The 12607-nt window shown below is 39.4% G+C and overlaps 1 long non-coding RNA gene across 1 annotated transcript in view; it reads right to left on the bottom strand.

Moving 5' to 3' along the window:
• Positions 1-1741: 1741 nt before the first annotated feature.
• LOC122563259 overlaps positions 1742-12607 on the bottom strand; it is a 34165-nt gene continuing 23299 nt past the window's right edge. Inside the window, exon 3 of the long non-coding RNA XR_006315546.1 lies at positions 1742-3333. This is a non-coding gene — a long non-coding RNA (uncharacterized LOC122563259). The remainder of the gene's footprint in view (positions 3334-12607) is intronic.

The raw sequence follows: 12607 nt of genomic DNA, 5'->3' as shown, positions 1-12607 counted from the left end.
ATCCTTGTAAATCTTTTCTGAACACTTTCAACTGAACATGTTACTGTAGGAGTGAGATGAGATTGGAACACAGTATTGCAAAAATGACCTAAACAATGCCCTGTACAGCGGCAACATGACTTCCTAACTCAGATACTCCATGCACTAACCAAGAAAGGCAAGCGTACTAAATGCCTTCTTCACTATCCTGTCAACACTACTTTCAAGGAACTATGAACCTGCACTCCAAGGTCTCTTTGTTCGGCAACACTCACAAGGAACTTACCATTAGCATATAAGTCCTGGCCTGATTTGCCCCAACAAGATGTAGCACCTCACATTCGCTTAGATTAAACCCCATCTGCCACTACCCAATCCATCGACCCATCTGATCAAGATTCCATTGTACTCCGAGGCAACCTTTTTTGCTGTCCATTACACCTCCAACTTTGGTGTCATCTGCAAATTTACTGACCATACTTCCCATGTTCACATCCAAATCATTGATAGAAATGGCAAAAAGCACTGGACCCAGCGGCACACCACTGGTCACAGGCCTCCAGTCTGAAAAGCAAACCTCCACCACCACTCTCTGTCTACTACCTTCTAGCCAATTTTGTATACAAATGGCTAGTTCTGCCAGTTTTCTATGTGATCTAGCCTTGTTAACCAGTTTACCATATGGAACCTTGTCAAACCCTGGACTGAAATCCATATAGCCAATGCCCACTGTTCTGTCTTCAAAATATGTCCTCTTCAGCACCTCTTCAAAAAATTCAATCAAATTAGCGAGACACAAATTCCCATGCACAAAGCCCATGTTGACTATCCCTAATCAACCTTTGCCTTTCTAAATACATGTAAATCCTGTTCTCAGAATCCCTTCCAAAAACATGCCCACCTGTAAACAAAATGCATCTATTTCAAAGAAGATTAGATGAGTTGTGCTGGGCAGATGGCATGTAATGTGGGAAAGTATGAGATTATGCACTTTGGCAGGAAGGAAAGAAGAGCTGAATAGAGGCAAGAAATCTCTTTTAAACAAAAAGAGATTTGTTCAATCTCTTAAACAAATATTAAGATGTTTGTTCTTAATCTTTGAATTTTAAACTTAAACTGTAAACAAAGTCAGATATAAACCTAATTCAACTACCAAAGAATACTATTCTGGACTGGAAAGATATTACTCAAACTCAGAGCACAACAGATCTATTCAGTCCCTTTTATAGAGTGGTGCTGGAAAAACACAGCAGGTCAGTCAGCAGCTGAAGAGCAGGAAACGGTGATTTTCCTGTTCCTCGGATGCTGCCTGACCTGCTGTGCTTTTCCAGCACCACTCTAATCTTGACTCTGATCTCCAGCATCTTCAGTCCTCACTTTTGCCTATTCAGCCCCTTCCTGGGTTGGGATATCTGGTCGGCATGGACTGTTTGGACTGAAGGGTCTATTTCCATGCTGTAAACCTCTATGACTCTATGGTTCTAGTGTTATTTTTCCTGAAGAATTAAATACAGCCTTTTCATCCTTTCCATTTTTAAAACTGCAGTCATCAGGAAATATTTTAATTGCAATTGTTAGGATCAATAAATTACAAACTCCAATTTTCCAGCATTTGAAGAATAAGATGCAAGGAAAGGTTTGAGCTTGCCTTATTTAACATGGACACAAAATTATTTGGTAAGTACAGGTTTGTGTTCAGTGTTTGATGTACAACTTCAAATGTAATTGTAACATTGTTTCTTAAATCATAAAGGATGTATAGAAGGTGGAGAAACCGTAGAGTTTGTACTTGAGGTATTGGGCAAAGTAAGTATAGCAATGTTTTGCCCAACTTTATATATGTGTTTGATTCAGCAAAAGATGAATTGTTTGGTCTCTTAGTCGGGTTTAAACAGACTTTTCTGCAAAGGCATTGCATATCAATTACACACATGGTGAAACAAGCTTGATAGAGAAATTAATGGTACTTTCTTTTGGTGCTTGGACACATAACATGGTGGTACAAAAAGAATTGCAATGTATCCTTGATTTCATTTAATTTGATGGTAAACAAAAGTTTAGCTGTTGAGGAACTGTAAAATGAGATTTACTTAGTAAAAAGATATTAGCCTGGAATGACTGTGTATATCAGTATTATGATGTTTAACATAACTACATAACATTTGCTTCTTTAATTTGCAGGAAATTGTAATTGTAAAACGAATCAATAGGCTATTCACATCATTTCTTGTTTGTCCAACTTGCTGCACACAAAATGGCTGTGTCATTTTTTGATTTGGCTGCACAACAATTGCTACATTTTAAAGTAAAGAATGTACACATAGTGCTTCTGAACTATTTCTGAGACTCTATAAAGAAGATAAAACAAATAGCAGCATGTGTTTCTTATAGTTTGACTGGTTTCAGTTTTCCTGTTTCCCTGTTTTTGCTGTTTACTGTTGCTCCCAGTAAAGTGTCATTGGTCCATGAAACAAGGCACAGAATTAGGGTCCTGGAGACTGTGATAAATCCATTGAGATCTTCCAGGAGATTTTATGAGTAATTTCCACATGTGGATAACATGCTGGTGCATCGGAGGTCGAAGAGTTTGGGGAGGCTGTTTGTGGGCATGAATTGATTGACAATGAGCAATTTTACAGCAGCTCAGCAAGTATATTTGCAGTTAGGGTGGCACATAAATGGGGGAGATGACTATCCCACACCCTTCCTGCCCACTACTTTAAATATTTTTAATCAACCTGTTCATATATTATGATGCACCTCTGGATCAGGTAGGATTTGAACCCAAACATCCTGCTCAAAAGATATGGACACCACTGCTGTGCCAGAACAGGCCAATCCTGCTCTTCATTATATGATAGGGGCAGGTAAGGCCATGAACCCTTTGGCTTACGGAGACCATCCCCCACCAATAATGCATGCAGCTGAGGAAGATCGAAGGAAAAGGACACTCCACTACTTCATCTCAGGTGATCAATGGGAAGAAAGGAGAGGTGCCTCTTTTGGCAGGTGCTCTGTGCCCCTCAGGGTGGTGGTCCTTCTAGCACTTGGCTTCCCAATCCCTACTTGACCAAGAATCCCATTGATGTGGATCTTCCCTGAGGGGATGCTTGTAGTTCCAGTTGTGACCACTACCAGATTTTGGCAGTGCTTCCAGCCAATCAGCAGCTGACCAGCAGCTGTTGAGAGCAGTATTTGCTGTGCCCGAGAGACAGAAGTGGCACAGTTACATGGTTAATGGGCCTGCATCAGTCTATTAAATCAGCCTTTTTAAAGTAATAATTCATCTTGCAAACAACATTTCTAGCCCTCCCCCAGTCCGATCACCACAAATGTCTTTACTTGTAGTTGCACCTGAAATACAAAAAAAAACAAATATTCAAATTTTTTATTAATGTTTTTAGGTTACGTAGCAATGCAATTCATGCCCCACATGTGGATTATCCTTCCACCTACTTTCTTCACAACCCAACACGACAGAGGTAGATATAGTTCATAGTGTCAAAGGGAATAAAAGCATATGGGGAGAAAGCAAGAACAAGGGACTGAATTAAGTGGTCAGCTATGATCATGTTGAATGGCGGGGCAGGCTCAAAAAGCCAAATGATCTACTCCTGCTCCTATTTTCCATGTCTAATATTGACATCTAACAACATATCCTTGTCCTCCTTTCTCCTTCAAAACAGAATTTTACATTCTGCCAGAGACACTGCACTCCACTGCTTTACCCTCACACCATGCTTACTGGGGAAAAGCATTGCTGAGAACACCACCCCCACTCCTTTGGGTCACTTTCAATGACCAAAGGCTAATTGACTCACAACCTCAATGGGGAGGATGCCCCATCTTCAAGAGCTGCCTGTCAGACCAAATGCCAACCTGAAGAAAGGTTACACCCAAAATGTCGACTTCTCCACCTCCTGATGCTGCCTGGCTTGCTATGTTCTTCCAGCCTCCTGCTTGTCTTCCTTGGATTCCAGCAGCTGCAGTTTTTTTGAACAGAATGCCAGCAGCTGTCTAACCCCATCACCTCCTCCTGCAAAGCAATGACCATTGTTAAGTCTGCATGCGGCCTCCAAATTGCTCTTTTTTCTGACGATAACCCCAGGTGTAAGACCTGGCAGGCATCAAACTCGACCCTGACCTCCTCTCAACATGGAAAAAAATAGCAGCAGAGCTGGGAAGGACACATTAGTTGCACTTTAAGTGTGTCTTGACAAAAGGCATGTGGGTTGCTAACACCTCCCCCACCCAAAATTGAAGTAAGGTGGGTGGAGAGGAACTGGGAACGCCATCCATAGCACTACATCCAGCATTACCCTCCTTGCCAGCTTTCCCCAAGTGAAATGTGAAATTCTGCTGCGCAAATTTATCCTTCCTCATAAATACATCCGAGCCATTTACCTTAACCGTTCTTTTGAGTAGCAATTTCCACATTCTCACTATTCCAGTACAAAGAGTCCATTAATTGGAAGAGGCATAAAGAATAACCCCAAGAAATTGCAAGCAGCTGCTTTGCATTTAGTGGGAAAGGTCGCAAAACGGAAGATGAGAAATTTTTGTGATCCTCCAATGCACTGTCTGAAAGGAAGCAGATTGAATTGCAACTTTCACAAAGGAATTGGATGAACACTTGAAGGGGAAAGAATTACAAGGCTATGGCAATGAGGCTAGGGGAGTGGGGCTAGTCACAAAGCATTGCCACAAGCTTGATGAACGGAATGGCCTCTAAGTGTTGCATCATTCTATGGAAAAGAATGTTATTTTCATTTTCAAAGTAACATGTTTCAATATGTACAGTGTTCATAGAATTATCGAGATGCAGTGGTCCTTTTCATCCTACATAATCTGTTCTTCCATTGCTGATTATTTACAGCAGCGCAACACTCTCCTTTACTTTATCAAAAAGTATTCATGATTTTGAACATTTCCATGAAATGTCCTCAAAGTATTCTGGTCTAAACAAAACAATGTCTCCCCAGCTTCTAAACATGACTGAAGTTCCTGAAAACATTCCAGAAAATCTTTTCTGCATGTTCTTTGGCCCTGATTTTGTTTCTAATGTGCAGTTTCAACTGCTGCATGTCTATCTATTTCACCATTCTGTGTCCTTCTACAAGTCTGTTGTCAACTAGTAATTGGGACCATGCCACGTGCAAGCGATGATGGGAATGCAGGCTCAGATTTTAGTAAGATCGCAGACTGTGTACTGCACTATTTTTGATGACCACATGCAATGCTGCTGAGCATACATCAGATTTTAACTCCATCCTGTGTTTTTGTGTCACATAAAAGAAGAGAAAAATACTAGAAAGCTACAGTAGGTCATCCAGCTTCTAAAACAGGGCTACAAAGATCTGATTAAGTATCCCATCCATCAAATTTGTCTTTCTCCATCAATTGCTGTCTTTCACTTTTCCAGCAATTTCTGATATAATCTGAACATACGTAAACTTTTTTTAAAAAGGTTTGCTGTCTATTTCTTAACTTTGTACTGGTGAGATTAATTCAGGTCAGAAATGTGCCAACAGAATTTTTCTGAACACTTAACTTTACCCATTCACAAAGCTCTTAGTACTTAGCTATTGGAATTTCTAAAAGGGATTAGTGATTGTTGCTCAAGTTCAAACTGGAGGAAGGAAAAATAACCGAACCATTGTCAGATATAAAACAAGTTTCAATTGATGTATCATTAGGAATCAAAGAAATTTGTTAAAGATAATTTTGTTTTGAATGTAAATCCTAAGAGACTCTTCAGAAGCTCTCTGTGCAGGATCCACTTCTTCTGTTCTACAATTGTTGCATTGTTAGAAATGACGATGAACTTCCTAATTGAATATGGTTCCACTAGTCTACAAGAGAAAATGCATGCTTACAATTCTATCTTCTGAATGTCGACAATTATCTTTAGAAGACTGATTAGTGACAAGTCAGAGAGACATTCAGTTCTCAAAAATGATGTAGATCAGCAGAGTTTCAGATAGTCTCAATGCAAGTTAAGTTCAGTCATCACCATGAATCAGCTGGGAAATGCTTGGAGGATATTCTGGGGATGAAAACATCTGTGCTGTACAATGCTGACTTAACAGATGTATAAATATCAGCTGTATCCCAGCATTACTGCAAGTTTGAAAGATGGACAGGAAAAAGACCCTCTGGTCTATGCACCCTGATTCACTGTGTATCTGTAGCCGTTTCAATCTTTTAAAAATAAAACTAAAAAAGTTCAACAAATTTAGAAGAAAAAACTCAGAAAAGAAAATACCATGATAGCTCACAGAAGTTTGACTAAAGTGCACAGTGGGATGTTAGGAGGGTTAACCAAAATGTTTGGTCAGGCATTTTATTGAAGTTGTGATTTAAGGATAATTTTAAAGAGAGCATGGAGGGATGTAGAGGCAAAGATTCAGAGAGGAAACAGGAGATTGAGGCAGCTAAAAGTTCTGACACTGACACAGAAACATCAGATGGAGTTTGACATGGGGATGCTTTTGCACTGTAGTTACCAGACCACGCTGACTGATGAGGAAACTTTTAGGTGTATTAGGAGAATTTACCGATCAATTACTGTTCTACAAAAGGATTTAATTAAATTGGAGAGGGTGCAGAAAAGATTTACAAGGATGTTACCAGGAATGGAGGGTTTGAGTTATAAGGCAAGGTTGGTTGGGCTAGGTTATGTTTCCCTGGAGTGTAAATATCAGCGAGGTTGAGGGGTGATCTTATAACGGTTTATAAAATCGTGAGGGCCATTGATAAGGTGAATAGCAAATGTCTTTTCCTCAGGGTAGGAAAGTTCAAAACTAGAAGGCATAGGTTTAAGGTGAAAGGGGAAAGATTTAAAAGGGACCTGAGGAACAACTTTTTCACACAGAGGGTGGTACATATGTGGGTGGGTGGGGTGAAGAAAAAGTGTGGCACTGGAGATTGCACAGAAGAGGTACAGACACACATTTAGGATAATTCTCCATAAAAATCTGTCTTAAAAAGGTCAGCCTACCAAGAGCAGCCCAGCAATAGTGAGGATAGCCATGGATAGACTTCTGTAACTAGTAGTAAAATTAGATCATGCTGCATGAAGAAAGAACCTTGATGGATCAGTGGACGACTGAAAAACATTTCATGCTTGATTTGGTCTCGCAACATTTAATGCGCTGTAGTAATATAAGTTACAAAAAAGAACCCCCAAGATATTTAAAATAAATATTACATAAACTGCATCCCAATTAATTGTCAGGTTTGGGTAATCTGGCTTTGGTTTGCACAAAAATAGTTGTGGAGTGAAAAATGCATCACTACCTCCGACCTCTGGCTCACTGAAGCTTAATGCGGAAATGGAAAGCAGTAAATTCTGACAATTGGGTAAACATGGTAAGCTTGAGAGGGCTTGATGTGCCTTGTGGTCAGAGTCAGATAGCTCATGCTTCCTGTATCATCTACTACAAGCAAGATTTTAGAAAGATCACAATGTACTTCATCTAAATCAGCATGATGTGTGGCCTGTTGCCAAATGTCACATTTTACAGTTTCATTGGCTCCATCAGCTTGACAGCTACACAGTACTTAAGCAGGTAACAAAGATGATACTTATTTTGATATAAATGATATTGTTACCTTACAACTGTGAAGAAAGGAACTCTGAAAACAAATCCACAAACATACGTATCTTCACACACAAAGTTCATCAAACTTCACAGGTAAAGACTGAATAAGTCCTCTGTATGTTAAAAAGATGTCAGAAATGTTGTGTAATTGAGGGAAAAATTGAGCCAGGAAGAGTTTTATTGTTGCATATTCTCAATACTTAGCAGTGGGAGAGAATATATGCTATCTAAAATATGTCATTTGTTTGGAATGACATCTACATGCTGCTCCTCAGTGCATCACTCAAAGGCACAGCATTAGCTTTCACATAAACACTGACGATATCCTGACTCCTCATCACTACCTCTCTCAACACCTTCATTGTTGTTAAATTCTTAGGCTGATTATCCTGACGTCCGTTGCTAGAAGATATTTCTTCCAATTGAATATTGCAAAAGCTGAAAGCTTTGTTGTGGTCCCTGTTCCAAACTCTGCTCCCTAAATCCTGATTCCATCAATCTCCCTAGAAACAATTTGAGATGAAGACCTGCATTGAACACCCTTTAGGGTGCTGGAATTTGGTTCTGTTATAAAAATGGACAATGTTCCCTCTAAGCTGTGTAACCATGTGGCTTCTTCGAGATTCCCCTGAGATTCTGCTCATGCCATTCTGCACCAAAGTATTTGCATTTCAATACATTCACTTCTGGTTTGGGAAGTCCACACATCAAAAAACAAAACTGGGGGAAGCCTTACTCCCATAAACTCCCCATGTCCCATCCATACCAAATCATGCCCCTCTTCTTTCCCTATATATCCACCTTATATTCTCCATGCCAACTCATCCTCATGGTTCTTTAAAACCCCTTTGTAACTTGTTACCAACCCTTCTCTGCTACCTTTGACATAACATTCTCCAAGCCAACTCACATGGAAAAGAAATAAAGTTCTAAATATTTGTTACAGATGTCGCTACATTAAAAACATTAGTAAAAGTGCATTCAATATATTTAAATCATTTTTGAAAATGTACATGTGTACTCATAGCCGCACAGTCACCTAATCCCTTTGCAACAACTTGCTTGGAGTTGTGAATGAAACTGTACAAGAACCCTACCATAATAAAAATAGGTTGAAGAAGCAGTCAAATAGCTCTCTAAAGATAACATGCAGGTTTTGAAATTGCAAGCACTGTTTTGTTTCCCAATTGTCGGCTAATTTTCACAACTCAAAAGGGCAAAAGATTTAAATTACTTGACGGTTTCACAGATCTTATCCATTTTGTACACACTTGCAAGCCTACTCTTGACAATCCCAACAGTGTTCAATTTTCAACTCCGGCAAATTAACAATTTTCCTCTCATTTGTAAATCCCTTAAGTTATGTTTCATAAACAACTAAGATGAATATTTCTTCTGAGTGAAGGCATCTGCACTTCTAAAATGTGTTGCTACATTCATGTACCACAGTTATTATAAAGTATAGTATGTTTCACCAACACCCTGGGAAAATGGTAGGTATTGTATACAAGTTCAGTGCATCTAGGTTTGGGGGTCCAACATATTTCAGCTAACGCACAAAACCCCTGTGTCTTGGAGAAACTGTGGGCCCAAGCCAGTTTGTCAGCAATAATGATATAATGTTTGATCACAAGATTAGCTTTGCTGAGTTCATATTGATGCCATCACGAAAATTGCTTATTTCCATCTCCATTTTTCCGCCTGATCTTGCTCCTGTGTCAGCTCTTTTGCTGAAACACTTATTCATGCCTATGCTAACATTAGACTTGACTATTGCTAAGTACCTCTGGCTGATTTCCCACATTCTGTGGCCTGAAAACTGGAGGTCATCCAAGTTTCTATGACCATGTCTTAACTCACAAGAAGTTTCACTTTCCATCCTTGTGCTTGTTGACCCAGGTAATCAGGGAGGCTAATGGAATGTTGGTCCTTATTTCAAAAAGGTTTGGAATATACGAGTTGGGGAGTCTTGCTGCAACTGTAAAATGTGCTGGTAAGACCAGAGCTGGAGTACTTTTAAGAAAATATATAATTTCATTGGAATTCATTCATCAGTTCAGAGAAGGTTCACTAAGAAGATCCTTGGTATGGAGGGATTGTCTTTTGAACAAAGGCTAAACAAGGTGGGCATTACTCACTGGAGCTTAGAAGAAGTTGAGAGGTGATCTCATTGAAACATACAGGATTCTTAAGGGGCTTGACATGGTAACTCATGGAACAGACTAGGAGCAGAAGATTTAGTCTCAGAATAAATGGGTGCCAATTTAATATTGAATTAAGGAGGAATTTCTTCATTCAGAGAGATGACAGTCTTTGGAACTCCTTGCCAGAGAGAGCTGTGGAGGTCAGGTCCTTTGCATATTTAAGGCTGAGACAGATTCTTGATAGTTACAGGGAAAAGACAGGAAAGTGGATGTGAGAAATGTTGGATCAGCTATGATCCAATTGCATAGCAGAGCAAGCTCAATGGGCCAAACAGCCTATTTCTGTTCCTATTTATTGTAGTTTTATGGACTCATATTAGTTCCTGTTCGGGCATTGTCTTGACTACAGAATCCTCATCCATGTTTTTAAACTGTTCCCTTTCTCCTAATCTTCTCCAACTCCACAACCCTCAGAGATCTCTGCAGTCCATTTATTAAATCATGTGCATTCCCAGTTATAATTGCTCCATCATTGGTGACTGTACGTTCATTTGCATGAGTTCTAAGCTCTGGAATTTCCTCACTATTCCTTTCTATCTTGATTTCATTCTTTAAGTCACACCTTTAAACCTATCTCTTTTTCAAAGGTTTTGGTGAACTGATCTAATACCTTCTTATGTGTTTTTTTTTAAAAATCAGTGATGAGAGATGGGTGCTGCAGGCTGGACCAGCATTTTCTTTTTAACTTGTCCCAGGTTGTCCTGGAGAACGCAGTGGTTAACTGCCCTCTTGACCCACTGCAATCCATTTGTGTCATACTTTGGTTTACAATGCGATGAAATGCTATGGGAGGTTCAATGCATTGAAGAGGCTACATAAATATAAGTTGGTGAGTCACTCTGTCAATAGAACCATCAATGTTTACACAAAATAATCATTTAAAAACCATTGTATACATTTGTCACATGAAACTTTGGGGTTAATCCACCAGACAGGCAGCACCACTCCGGTTTCCTCCCACAGTCCAAAGATGTGTAGGTCAGGTGAATTGGCCATGCTAAATTGCCCGTAGTGTTAGGTAAGGGGTAAATGTAGGGGTATGGGTGGGTTGCGCTTCGGCGGGGCGGTGTGGACTTGTTGGGCCGAAGGGCCTGTTTCCACACTGTAAGTAATCTAATCTAATCTAATCTAAAAACCACTTAAGATGTAGATTCTATGATAAAGTCATACTGTGAATTATGGGTCACTACAAATTCTTTTTTAGCTACAAGCTTAGCAGAGTGTCCTCTGCTGGGCCAGGTGGCATTACATTCTCTTTGTTATAATTTATTGACCAATTAGGAGTTGAAGTGAATATGCTTTGCATCTGTTTTTACAGACACCCACACTGTAGCCATTGTTATCATGTTAGGATAACAAGTCTCATCATATTATTTTTAACTTCTGACAATATTATTATGAGTTTACTCCCTTCTGCAGTCAAACAACCTGCCCTCTGCTCAGCATTTCAGTAACATAAGACAAATCACTTCTTATAAATATGCTATTTTCTGTATAAATATATAGATGTTTTTATATTTATACAAATAGGCCAAATAGGATTTAGGGAGAATTTAGGGTGAGCTACATACTACAGAGTGCCTAGCCTCTGAATGACTCTTGCAGCTACAGTATTCATATGCCTAGTCCAGTTTATATTCCAGGCAATGGTAACCCCAGGATATTGATAGTGGGGGATTCAGCAATAGTACTGCAATTGAATGTCAAGGGGTGATGGTTGTCTTGAAATCATTCTGGAGATGATGATTGGCTGGCACTTGTCAATTATCAGCCCAAGTCTGGAAGTTGTCTAGATATTGCTGCATATGGACTGCTTCAGAGATGTCCTTGAGCTGACATGATTATTATGTTCAATAACCACATTATCTTCCTTTGTGCCAGATATGACTCCAGCCAGTGGATATTGTCAATTTTTTTCAATTAGTATAACCAGAGGACATAGATTTAAGGTAAGAGATAAACAATAAGAGGGGATTTGAGGAGAAATTTATTTCATGTACAGGGTTGTGGGATTATAGAACTTATTGCTGAAAGGGTGGTTGAGTTACAAACTCTCAACATCTGAATGAGTATTTAGATATACACTGGCATTACAGTAACCACCAGAGCTTCATGGGCCAAGAATTGGAAAATGGTGTCAGTGTAGTCAAATCTTTGTTGATTGACACAGATACAATGAGCTAAATAACCTCCTTCTGTGCTATAAACATCTATAAATCTGATTGTAACCACAAATTCACAATTCCAATTACCCCGATAATCTTTCACCCCCTTAAAAATATTCAAGGATTCTGCTTCAGCAATTGCTTCTGGTAAACAGTTCTGTAAAGGTTCTTGAACCCCCAAAAGGAACAAAAAAGCTCTACCCACCAGTGAATCAACCAGTTAACAAATTAAAACAAATAAACAACAGTGAACAATCACTGCCCACTAATAACAGAGAAGCATAGGGAAGGAGGCAGCAATGAACTCATAATAGTATTGGTGGGGGAAGATAATGCACTCCATAACCTGTGGTAGTCATTTCTGAGAAGCAGCCCTTTGATTTTTTTTTCTTTTTATTTAAACAAATACTGCTCACCAGTGCAACAACAACCAAAGGACATGGTAGGAAACATGGGAGGAACTCAATCAAAATAAGACCAAAAGACATAGAAGCAGAAATTAGGCCATTCAGCCCATCCAGTCTGCTCAACCATTCATTCATAGCTGATATGTTTCTCAACTTCATTCTCACACTTTCTCCCCATAACCCTTGATCCCCTTGATACTCAAGAACCTATCTATCTCCATCTTAAATATACTCAATGACCTGGCCTC

This window comes from Chiloscyllium plagiosum, chromosome 26 (genome assembly GCF_004010195.1).
Source record: "Chiloscyllium plagiosum isolate BGI_BamShark_2017 chromosome 26, ASM401019v2, whole genome shotgun sequence".
Lineage (NCBI taxonomy): Eukaryota > Metazoa > Chordata > Chondrichthyes > Orectolobiformes > Hemiscylliidae > Chiloscyllium > Chiloscyllium plagiosum.
The sequence above is the reverse complement of the archived record's forward strand: the minus strand, read 5'-3'. Positions and strand labels throughout refer to the sequence as shown.